Source organism: Helianthus annuus, chromosome 17 (genome assembly GCF_002127325.2).
Source record: "Helianthus annuus cultivar XRQ/B chromosome 17, HanXRQr2.0-SUNRISE, whole genome shotgun sequence".
Lineage (NCBI taxonomy): Eukaryota > Viridiplantae > Streptophyta > Magnoliopsida > Asterales > Asteraceae > Helianthus > Helianthus annuus.
The window spans coordinates 182393931-182405977 of record NC_035449.2 but is presented as its reverse complement, the minus strand read 5'-3'; the positions used below and the strand labels follow the sequence as shown (position 1 = coordinate 182405977).

Sequence of the window (12047 nt, the reverse complement as noted above, 5' to 3'; positions counted from 1 at the left end):
ACACACTCTACGATGGACAATGGATGATGGTGGTGGATGATGGTGTTATGGTGGTGGTGGGTGGTGGATGAGGTGTGAGAGAGGTGGTGTGCCAAGGGATGAGTTGAAATGAAGCCAAGCACTCCTATTTATAGGCTGAACAGAAGCCTGGGCACGGCCCCGTGTCCGCTGGACACGGCCCCGTGCCCGTCTGACACTCTCTCTCTTCATTAATTATAATTCGCAATTACAATAAATGCACCTGCAGCACTCTGACCACGCCCCCGTGTCCGCTGGGCACGGCCCCGTGGTGGGCAATAGAAGCTTCTACAGGTTTGTCTTTTGTGCCAAGGCTGACCATCCTGGACACTGCCCCGTGCTCGCTGAGCACGACCCCGTGTTGAGTTGGACACGCCCCGTGTCCGCTGGACACAGCCCCGTGTTCAGCTGGGCACAGCCCCATGCTCAGCTGGGCACAGCCCCATGCTCAGCTTTCTTCTTGTTTTTGCTTTGGGAGATGCTGTCGAGGAGTCGGGCATGCCACGTTTCTTCCTTTTCTTTGTATTTATATTGGATTTGGCTGCATTTTTGCTTCTTTTGTTCATTTAAGCTCTTTTAACCCTGAAAATACAAAAGGAAGACAAAAGCACACTTTTTCCAACATTAGTACTTAAAAAGGGTTAGTTTTATGCCTCATTTGATGTAATTTATATGTTGCATTTTACTCACATCAAACCCCACATGCACGTTGCGGTGCATTAACTCACAAAATTTAGACCGAAATGAAAAACTTGGGAAAGATGATAAGTATGGTGGACCGAAATTGAATTTATTGCAAAAGATGAAAAACTTTGGATTAAAATTAAAAAAAAGGGTCGAAAATGCAAAATTGAATTTATTTATTAATCTTAGATAAAGATAAGGATAAAAATAAATTATATCTATATATTAGTTATTAATATTAATATTAAAAGAAATTTATTAAGTAATTATAAATAAAATTTACGAGGTTGAAGGAGAGAATGCCATGTGACATTATTTGTAGTCTTTTATTATAAGTTAGATTATTATAGCAAATTTGACGGCGAATACAGTATAACGACCGTATATAACCCAAGTATATATTATATTATTATTAAATTGAATTCGACAGCGAATATGGTATAACGAACGTATATAAAACTATTATATATATATATATATATATATATATATTATTTTATTATTATAAACGAACTCGACGATGAATACGGTATAACGAGCGTATATAACACTATCATATATATTATCTTATTATATAGAATTCGACGGCGATGTGTGTCGGTGTGTTTATAATTTTAGTTATATTTTAAGCCTTTTAACACTTTTTTAACCAAGTTTTAAATTTATAAAACACGATATTTACTAACACTAAACACACATATGGGCAAGTGCACCCATCGTGAGCATAGTATAGTGTTGGTAAGATAGAGTTTTGTGTAAGGCTTGTGATTAGGACTTGCAAAAAATTCAAGTTTTTAGCACCCCCCCCCCCACACTTAAATTACACACTGTCCTCAATGTGTCCCAAAAATAAGTTTTTAGGTTGATTGAATGTGTAAAAGGTGTGAAAAAGCAAAAATTTATGTTACTGGGCGACTGAACACGACCCCATGGTGACCGGGCACGACCCCGTGTTCAGATCGCCAGTAACGAAAATTGAGAAAAAGAAACAGAAGCCTGGGCACGGGGGCGTGTTCAGTGAGCACGCCCCGTGTCTAGTTACCTGAACTGGGCATTTCTTGCAGACTGTGCAGCACGAGGCCGTGTTGGGTGGGCACGGCCCCTGCTGAACTTGCTGTAATGAAGAAAAATTTTCGGGACGTCCTATTTTCGTGCATGGGGTGCTGGTGCAAGTTTCCCTTGTTATCCTTCACCATCTTGAGTGTGTTTTATTCCTGAAAATTTAAAACTAAACTAGAAAACATAAAAATTAATCTAAGCTAAAGTAAGGATAGTTCCGCGGAATGCCTCCGTGGTGCGCCACGTTTATAAGGGTCCTTGGCTAGACCCAAAGCCTGGTCATATGTTACCCAAGTGGGATGTTTTGCATCCCATGCTACACCGTCAGAGAGCATCATCCAAACTTGAGTCAATGACCTTCATGTAGTTGACCGGGTCTTCGTCTTCTACTCTCTTCCCAACCCCAAACTTTATTTCCTCGTCCCCAATCCCCTCAATGTTAGTGTTCCATCATTCATATCTACCACTGCTTGGGCCGTAGCTAGGAATGGCCTCCCTAAGATGAGTGGTACTTCGGCATCTTCCTCCATATCTAGTATGACAAAGTCGGCCAGAAAGACAAATTCGCCGACTTTGACCAATAGATTTTCAGCAACACCTTGTGGATATTTGACGGATCTATCGGCGAGTTGTATGCTTATTTTTGTAGGGCTTGTTTTTCCTAAGCCGAGTTAATTGAACATTGATGAGGGCATGAGGTTGATGCTTGCCCCGAGATCGACTAGTGCATTACGAATGGGGGATTCCCCAATCGAGCAAGGAATTGTGAAGCTTCCGGGGTCAAGCTTCTTTTGCGGGAGTTTGTTGAGTAGTAAGGCAGAGCATTCTTCGATTAAATTAACTAATTTCAATGATTCAATTTTCCTTTTATGAGTGAGGAAGTCCCTCATAAATTTTGAATATTTAGGCATTTGAGTTAGGACTTCGATAAATGGAATATTAACATGCAATTGTTTTAGTAAATTTTCGAACTTTGCGAATTGCTCATCGGTCTTTTGACGAATTAGCCGACCGGGGTATGGAACTGGAGGAGTCTTAGTAGGCTCTTGAATTGGTGGAGAAGCTTTCTCTTGTTGGGGCGTGGGTGGAGTTGCGGCTTGGCTCGATTAGCTTCTTTCGCTTGGCGGTAATGGAGCCTCTTCGGGACCCACGGTACGGTTTCTTAGGGTGATGAGATGTACTTGCGCCTTTGGGTTGATTTCGGTATTACTTGGTAACGCGCCTTGTGGTCTCTCGGAGAAATTTTGAGCTATTTTATTTAATTGTTTTCAACGTTTTGAATACTAGCTTGTTGATTTCTAAAATTCGATTCCAATTGTTGAAATCGATCTGAGATTTTCTTTTCGGTGTCGGAGATGAGGCGAGATATAGTATCTTCAAGCCTTTCTCGTCCACCTTGTTGTTGAGAGAAATTTTGTGACTCAATTCTTGGTTGTTGAAAGTTTGTTCGTTGGTTTGGATTTTGTTGGTTACTACCATTGCCGGGTTCTCTCCAACCAAGGTTAGGGTGGTTTGGCCATCCTTGGTTGTAGGTACCCGTTGGAGGACCCGACGGCCTAGGTATATTATCAATGTAGTTTACCGACTCTGTTTGATCATCTACTTCTTTCATACAACTCCAATTTTCATGTGGCCCACCACACCCTTCATAAGCCATGACCGAGGCTGTTTTTGCCATTTCTAGCTTTTTGATTTTTGAAGAAAGGGCCTCGATTTGGGCTTGTAAAGAAGTGCTTTCATCGACCTTATGGGCGCCTGGGGTAATAGATTTATTGCCTCGGAGGGTGTGCCACTGAAAATTGGTTTGAGCAATTTCCTCAATTTGATTATATATTTCATTTGGGCGACGATTACCTAAAAGTCCCCCGGAGCTAGAGTGTGGCAACAAACCATTGTAGAAAGTGGATACTTGTTGCCATACCGCAAGACCGTGATGAGGACACTTTCTTAGTAGCTCATTGAACCTTTCCCAAGTTTCATATAAGGATTCCCCATCCTCTTGTGAGTATATATTAATTTCAGTCATTAGTTTAGCCGTTTTAGCAGGAGGGAAACACTTATATAGAAATTTTTGGGCCAGTTCATCCCAGGTGTTTACCGAGCCAACTGGGAGGGCATTAAGGCAAGCCTTAGCTCGGTCTGTTAGTGAAAATGGAAACATTCGAAGGCGGATGGCGTCGTTTGATGCTCCATTGATCCGAAAGGTATCACATATTTCTAAGCAATTCGTAATATGTAGATGGGGATCCTCGTCCGCAAGCCCATGGAAGGTTGCGGAGTTCTGAAGCATTTGTATCAAATGTGGGCGAAGTTCGAAGTTGTTTGCTTCGACATTCGATGCATTGATAGCGGCGCCGAGATTACCTACGGTGGGTCGTAGGTAATCCATGAGGGTACGTTGGTCCGCCATTGGAAGTGGGTCCCCTGAAACTTTCTCTTGGTGTTTAGCTTTAACTCTTTTTCTTAGAAAGCGCTCGGGTTCGTCTAGGGGTTCTTTTACGTCTCTACTAGAACTGGAGCTCATACACTACGTGGAGAGTTCAGATGTGGCGCCTGGGTTCCTAGTCCTGCAATAAAAAAAAAGAACGTTGGTCAGAAGTTTCACCACGGCCCCGTGTTCAGCTGAACACGGCCCGTGGTCGGAGATACAGTGATTGTTTTCTGGATCCCTGTTACTGGGGTGTGTTGGTAAGATACCGTGAGCGTAGTATAGTGTTGGTAAGATACCGAGGTCGTCCAAGGACACAAGAGCTTTTAGTACTGGTTTATCCTCAATGTCTAATCAAATAGAAAAGTTAGAAAAAGGTTTTTTAAACTAGAAAAATAAAACTAAATAAAATGCTGAAAAATAAAAATAAAATAAAAACAGATAGACAAGATGAATCACTTGGATCCGACTCGCCTTTAGTGTAACCTTTGATTATTTCCGCACTTTTGCAAATTTTTAAGAGATTATCTTAGTTATTGTAGTAGGCCCCTTCTTTTGATGGTGACGTTACCCTCAACCCAGTAGTTTGAGTCAGCAAGGATACAATTCTAAAGGGTCGGAGTATTGAAAGATAATTAATTAAGTTATTAATGCATAATGTGGTAGGCCCCTCTTTTGAAGGTGATGTTACCTTCGGCTAAGTAGTCTGAGTCAGGAGGGATACCGTCCTAAGTAGCCGAGTTAAAGTTTTAATAGTAGTTTATATATGAGGGGATCAAAGAGTTTGGACCCCCGCCATCCAATACAATTGGGTATTGAAGGAGGTCCTACTAAATTTGACACAGGTCCCTTGCAGGATCTATACACTGAACAATGGCAAGACTCTTACCAACCCATTCACTTAACCCCCGACCAGGTAGCCAACATATCTCCATATAGACCGTGGAGATATGAATGGTGAAAATCTTTTATTTTATATAGACAGTAAAATAATGCCAAGATACCACGGACAAGTGATAAGGAAGAATCACCTTCAACATATAAAACTAGTTATTAAAGTCATTTATACATAACCAAATAAAAAGTGCGAAAAGATTAAAAATAAAAAGTATTACACTAAATGCTTGTCTTCACCAAGTGATGTAAAAGACTTAGGCAAACATGGCCTTTGATTGTCAAGAACTCTTACGATCAATCTTGGATCCCGAGACGACTCACACACTCTATGATGGACAATGGATGATGGTGGTGGATGATGGTGTTGTGATGGTGGTGGGTGAAGTGTGAGAGAGGTGGTGTGCCAAGGGATGATTTGCAAGTGAGCCAAGCACTCCTATTTATAGGCTGAACAGAAGCTCGGACACGGCCCCGTGTCCAATGGGCACGACCCCGTGTCCATCTCTCTTCACTTTCTTCATTAATTGCATTTTGGCTGCATTAGTTGACCACGCCCCCGTGTCCCCTGGGCACGACCCCGTGTGCAGAAGCGTATCTGTACTATCAAGATTTCCTCAAATTCTGCGAATCTTAGAGTTGACCACAGCCCCGTGTCCTGTGGGCACGCCCCCGTGGTGGGTGATAGAAGTTTCTACAACTTTGTCTTTTCTGCAGACACTTGGGCACGCCCCCGTGCTCATTGAGTACGGGGTGTGTTCAGCCTTTTGTTTTCTTGTTTTTGCTTGGGAAGATGTTGTCGGGGGGTCGGGCATGCCACGTTTGTTCCTTTTCTTGTATTTATGTTAGATTTAGCTGTCTTTTTTGCTTCTTTTGTTCATTTGAGCTCATTTATTCCTGAAAATACAAAAGGAAGACCAAAACACACTTTTTCCAACATTAGTACTAAAAAAAGGGTTAGTTTTACGCCTCATTTGATGAGATTTATATGTTGCATTTTGTGCACATCAGACGGCGAATACGGTATCGCGAGTGTATATAATACTATTAAATACTTTATTAGTATTTTATCGAATTCGATTGTGAATATGGTGTCACGAGTGTATATAATACTTTTATATATTATATTATTATTGTATCGAATTCGACGGCGAATACAGTATAACAGGCTTATAACACACTATTATATATATATATATATATATATATATATAATATTTATATGCAATTCGACACGGAATACGGTATAACGAACGCATATTACACTACTATTTATAATATTACTATTTATAGAATTTTATGGCGAATACAGTATAACGTGCGTATATAACACTATTATATATTTTATTATTATTATATCAAATTCGACGGCGAATACGCTGCAACAAGTGTATACAAAAATATTATATATTATATTATTATTATATCTAATTCGACGACGAATACGGTATCACCAGCGTATATAATACAATTATATATTATATTATATTATGATTTTATCGAATTTGAATTTGACGGCGAATATGGTATCACGAGCATATATAATACTATTATATATTATATTATATATCGAATTCGAAAACGAATACGTTATCATGAGCGTATATATTACTATTATATATTATATTATTACTATATCGAATTCGGCAGAGAATACAGTTTAACAAGCGTATATAACACTATTATGTATAATATTATTATTATTATATCAAATTCGACGGCGAATACGGCATAACGAGTGTATATAACAATGTTATATGCTATATTATTATTATTATATCGAATTCAACGGTAAATACGTTATAACGAGCGTATATAACACTTTTATATATAATTTTATTATTATATCGAATTCAACGGCTAAAACGATTTCGCGAACGTATATAACACTATTATATATTATATTATTCAATACAAGTTTTAAAAGGGAATACCCACTAAACTACAAACAATTGGAAAGTATACCGGTCGTAGTGTACTAGAGCAAGTATGTCCGGATATCAATTTGTAGACACTATAACACAAACTTTAATATTGAACCGCTAATGACTCTTAGCCTAAAATGATCGAAATTTTGTATTCACAAAATGATATATCATGGGGAGAATGAACGTTGCGTGAAGTACACCAAAGAATATGAACCCAAAATGAATGGTGTGAAGCAAAGTAAACCAGATTGAGCGTGAAACACCAGCCCCAAGGGGCATAACCTAGATGTTATGGGCGGGGGCGTTTGTGTGTTGACGAGCTTGCCCATCAAAATCAAATCCATTTAATTATGAAAGCTGATGAAACTTGACACATCACTACTTGTTTCTTATTTTTTTTATTTATATATTGAATTCAAACATTATTTTAATCAAAGTGGTCAAATGAAACAATTACACACTTTTCAGGGACAAGTGAGTGATAGCTCTCTACCAATGTGGCAAGCATTTTCATACCTTTTATAGTTAAAGCACTATATGTAAGTCTTAATGGTATTGTGAGTAGTCTAGGTCCTGGATTATCTCTTTGAATTATGCAAATAATTAAATTTTAGAGTAAAGTATTTTGATATAAATCTCATAATCTTAATAAAATAATTCACAAGGACTCAAAAATGAGTATGTAATTTATGCTATAGAAACGTGTGCCCCCGAAATAAACAAAGACTGTCTTTGTGTAAGTAGAGAACCATCACAATTGACAACATTTGTTTAAATGATACAATGCTTCGTGAAAGAATGTCAATTACTTAGCTTAACTTAGTTGCTGGTAATGATTAGTTTTGCAATAACCTAGTTACTGTTGATCACTCTGTAACTGGTACTGCAGTTATTGGTGAGTTACCATTGATTGATTAGATTCTACTTCAATGTTTCTACCAACTAGGCAGATTGGAAGCTAGTTTTATAGACGATATGTGAGACCATCCGCTAGAGGCTTAACTGTAACAACCCGAAAACGGGTTTGGTAATTAAACCCCGTTAATACTAAAGAGCGGGTAAAATACTGTTAGTGGTAAAAGTAAACCCTATGAATATTAGGATTTAATTAAATAAACCTAATGTTAAATAAAAGTTGAACAAATCCTTTCGAGGAAATTGTAGTTGATAAAAGGGCCGAGTTAACGGGACTTAAAAGAAACTGAGTCATAAAATCCCTGAACCCACTAAGATACCCAGGAATATCTAACCTAGTTAACAAGTGGGAATATTGTTAGAAAGAATTAGGTTGTGGCTAACTTAATAACTAGCCAAAATATGAGGGACTAAAGTTGGATAACTTGAAAATGGAATTATAAAAATAAAACATAACACAACACACACACACACACAGAGTGTGTGTAGAGATCGATCAGAAGGTTCCTATGGAGCTAAGAACCCTAGTTCAGCTATTCCTTCAAATTGAAAGGCTAATTAAAGCCCGAATTCGGATCTGAACACATAATAACGATCACCTAATCATGTGAATCAAGAGGATGTCGAAATTTATATTTTGATGATACTTGTGAAATTTGATAATCATGCATGAATGAAATTCTTGTATGAAATATGAATGTTATAGTGAAATTGTGATGTCTATGAGTCTAGGAACAAACCCTAGATGTGAATTTAGTAAAATAGTGCCATAAAACTAGAGATTTAACTAATGACCTTGTAGGTGATAAGTGGGTTTTATGGTACTATGATGAACACTTGAAAAGTGATGATAAATATGTGAAATTTGTTGTTGTAATAATAGTTCTAGATGATGTTCATATACACTAGACATAGAGGTTTGAATTCCATGTTAAAACTTGGTTAAAACGATAACCATGAACTTGATAAAAGAAGTATACGGATTTCGCCCATAAGGTGTTGGATAAAATGCCTAAGTGAAATTGGGTACCTACTAGTTCGTAGATAGATCTTGATTAGAATAGGTATTTGGATGAATGCCAAATAACATGATGAAACGGGTTTCATCTATAGATGAAAACCCGTAGATTTTTGCGTAATGAAAGAATAACGTAACGTTAATAATTGAGAACTAAGATAACTTAATATTAAAAATAGCATGAACTCGGATTAAATATTAGTTCAATTGGTGGCCTAAGAATAGAGACATCGAGTAAAGGGCGGAACGCCAACATAAGTTTGTCAAACTTAGTTGCTCAATTTCATATGCTATAAGGCGGGTTGACTCTTAAAAAGTCAAACCGACCTATGATAGAGTTCGGTAAGAAAAGTAATATAAAGTTTCATAAGGCGAAAAGGTTATGATCTAGAACGACTAACCTAACCACCTTGTGAATACTATATGATAGTTGACGCTTAACAAGCTAGGTAGAAGCTTGTGGATGGAGCGGGACAAACGGAGCAAGTACGAGAAGAAAAGCGTGGAATGGATGAAAGGTAAGTGAAACTTACACCTTTTTGTAGAACACTTATTTATTTTATAAGTTATAAACTCGAGAAAGATAATATTGGAAATATGGATTCCGACGCGATTGATACGAGTCGGAACATATACAAAATTGATGAAAACCATGGTTTATGGTAAAAGGGGCGAAACGGTAATTTAGTCATGTAATGACGAAGAAATGATGAAATTTCGTTAAGGTTACCTTATAGTGTAACTAATAATGAGAAAAGAGGTAAAAATGGAAATTTAGTCAAGTGTCAACTAATGTAAACCGAAGCTAAAAGGATACCCATGGCGTAAGCCAAAATGAGCTAAATAAGTAAGGAAAGGGATCTATTGAAAGAAAAATCCGAAATGGGTCGGATGGGCAAATTGGTAATTAAAAACCATGGTTTTGATACATAAGTAAATGTTTGGTCATATAGGCCAAACGGATCTAATGGTGGTGATAACGCCATTTGACAAAATCGACTAATGTGGTTGTTAAGTCTTATGTCAACAGGAGCGATTAGCAATTCAGATAATCGCGTCGCCATAGAATATGGAATTAAGTGATTAGAAAGATACACATAAATCAATGAATGTAAATGCGTACGCGAACCCCGTAATGGGATTGAAAATGCTATGGCATGAAGGAAAATAACTTACTGTCGAAACCAGGGCGTCGCGTCGCGCGACACCCCCATTCTGATATCGTCGCATCATGCGACAGAAGTCGCGGCCCGTGGCGGCTTGAGGGCGACTTCGTCGTGTCCCGCGAGGACCCAAAAAGCTGGCAAACGTGTTATTTGTTGTTCGTTTCAATTTACGGACATGTTTAGACAGGTTATAAGCATAATATAACTAAAATCATTTCATGATTATGAAATGTAGGTACCTCTTTGATGCCGTAAGACGATCAAGCTTAATGAAGGACCGAACACGATCAAGATACAAGCTTCCGCACACCGTTTCGTTGTTACTTTTAAATGACGAATTTAATTACATTATGTTGTAAACTTTTAAATTGTAAAAGTTTTAATTAACAAGTATTTTTCAAAATATATGTAATCCTAATTACATGTTCATTTTCGTAAATTAAACGAAAACCGCTTATTAATAGCATGGGTGTTACAAGTTGGTAATCAGGGCTCAAGGTTAAAAAGAATAAAGTGTTCGGTTCGAGGCTTGATCGCAAATCCGGTAACTACATGTATATTAATAGTTTAAAATGATTAAAGTATTGTGAACAACACATAGGGGCATCGTGTAATACACGTTACCCAAATTAAATCGATAAAGGACCAATATAGTCAACAAAATTACGTGTGTCGACAGATATAGTGGGGAAGCCTTGTATTATAATATGGGCGTTCATTAATGTCGAAATTACTAATTTTTATAAATGTTGTAGTTGAAGGACACTCGCATCCGAAGATAGCGGGAGTTTAACAAATTGCGGATCTGACAAAGGAACGGTCCAACGTATGACAAGCAGAGCATGCTCATCAAGGACCTAAATCGCGTAACGGTCGCGAGTAAGTTTATGGCAAGGAAAGCCCATAAGGGCAAGCATTTACCAGGTGCACGTTTTAATTTTAAATTGCACGAATAGTAATATGCAACAAATATGTAGAGACTAACTGTTGCATATGTAGATTAAAAACTTGGAAAAACCTGAATAGAATACCTATCCAGGATATTGTTTCCAAGAGAAATAAATAGAGGTATTACTTACATGGTGCGTGATGTGAAAATTATAAAAAGGTCATGTGTGTCAGGTGTGAATCGCTTACTCTGGCCAAGTAAGTGGTGAACACATGATACCTTGAACTTCTTATGATGGACACACTTAAGTCCGATGTGGTAAGGATGGGATGAATGCGAAAAATTAAAAAGATACCCAAATGAATCAAATAAGTAGGATGTTTAATAATAAATGTAAACGCAAGTCGGATGATGAAAGCGTATTACATAAGAATAATGAGCCCAAGAGAAGGGACAAAGATTAATGTAAATGAAGATATAAATGAATGACCTAAGGAAAATTCCTGAAAATAAGTCATTATGGACGAAAGAGCCATGGTCGGATAAATAATAAAAGACATAGTTGAATAAAAGAGATGGATTTCGCTAAGACAACCAAATAAATCAAAGTGAAGTCTTAATGCATACGGGAAGGGTTGCAATGATAACCGACTTCGGTAAAACATCCGGTTGATGGGTAAGGATTTAACCACATGCGTAGACTGAGAAACGGGAACGTGAAAGGAAAGTCAAAAGACTCGGGTTTCGAGTCATGACTAAAAGACGATAAGATACTGCAAATAGAAATTTTGATAAATTACGTTCAACTATTTTAAAGTTAAACGGGTTGAACAAAGAATGAAGTTTGACATTCATAAGTGATGAATTCTCACACGAACAAGTCAAACGAATTTAATAAAGGATGACACTTGCTGATGTAAGTAAGCACGAACCGAATAAATAAAACGTGTGAAATATTAATAAACCGATATAAAGGGTTATAGACATTAAAAACATTAAGATTAAAGAACCCGGGTAATGGGTTGTAAAGAAGTGCAAGTACATAACA

At 37.7% G+C, this 12047-nt stretch overlaps 1 non-coding gene across 1 annotated transcript; it reads left to right on the top strand.

Annotated features, from left to right (window-relative positions):
* Nucleotides 1-3686: 3686 nt before the first annotated feature.
* On the top strand, nucleotides 3687-3793 carry LOC118489657. Its single transcript, XR_004887674.1, has one exon. It is a non-coding gene; the product is annotated as a small nucleolar RNA R71 (small nucleolar RNA).
* The last annotated feature ends 8254 nt before the right edge of the window (nucleotides 3794-12047 follow it).